Raw genomic sequence first — 1135 nt, 5'->3', positions numbered from 1 at the left:
TAAAATATTTTATCGAATGTTACATAAATATTATTTTATTATAAAATAATTTTCTATTATTATTGTTTTATTTAATTTTACGTAAAAAAATGTATTTTTGAATTAAAGGAAATAAAAAATATTTAAAAAGAAATGAACAAATTTATCGATAATTTAACACATTGTGATGTTTTTGATTATTGATTTGAAATACAAACAACATTAAATAAAAATAAATTTGTAATGTTATGGTTGAATTAAAAAATGAATAAATAATTTTACATATTTTCGAAATATATTTATTATTACAATTTTTTATTTCCATTAAACAACTATTTTTTATTTATTTAGTCACAATGATTATATTTTTATTTATTAATAGATTATCAATTAGAATGATTGATGATAATATTGTTAACTAATCAAAATAAAAGAATGAAATATGATTAAATTATTTATTATTTCATCTTCAATAAAAAGAAATTATTTACAATATTAATATTTTCTCATATTAAATATTTTAACAATTAAAATATTTATTATTTCTTCTATTATGTTGTTATTTAATGTAATTTTATCATTTTATTTGATTTTTTATTGTGTATTTATAATAATTATTTCATTTCTTTTCTCTTTTATTTCTTATTCTTATTTTATTATCTTATTTTTGTTTATCATTTATTATCTTTATTAAATTAATTGATTGAAGTGGTGTTGATAACACATGAAAATTCAAATCACAAAAGATGAAATAAAAATAAAACAAAAATGAATTTTCTTCTCTTCAATTTTTTTGTTATTAAAAAAAAATAAAAAAATACTAAAAATAAAATAAACTAATTATAGAAAATAACAATATTATAATTTTATTATTATTATATTATTAATATTATTATATATTTATTGTTATTGTAAAAATAAAATGAATGATGTTTATTAAAATAGAATGATGATAAAAATAATAGTTAATTTTATTTGTTAATAACGTGGATTAACTATTTAAACATTCATATTTTGAACTTATAAACATCAAATTAAATTAAAATGGAAGAATTAATAAACAAGAATAATCAAATAATTAAAGAAGTAGTAGAAACACTTCCAAATATTCAACAAACAATTGATGATACTACTAAGAATTATCAATATTATTTAG

The sequence above is a fragment of the Entamoeba histolytica genome, genomic scaffold, assembly GCF_000208925.1.
Source record: "Entamoeba histolytica HM-1:IMSS scf_1104750518087 genomic scaffold, whole genome shotgun sequence".
NCBI classification, from domain to species: domain Eukaryota; phylum Evosea; order Mastigamoebida; family Endamoebidae; genus Entamoeba; species Entamoeba histolytica.
This window is presented reverse-complemented; position numbering follows the sequence as displayed.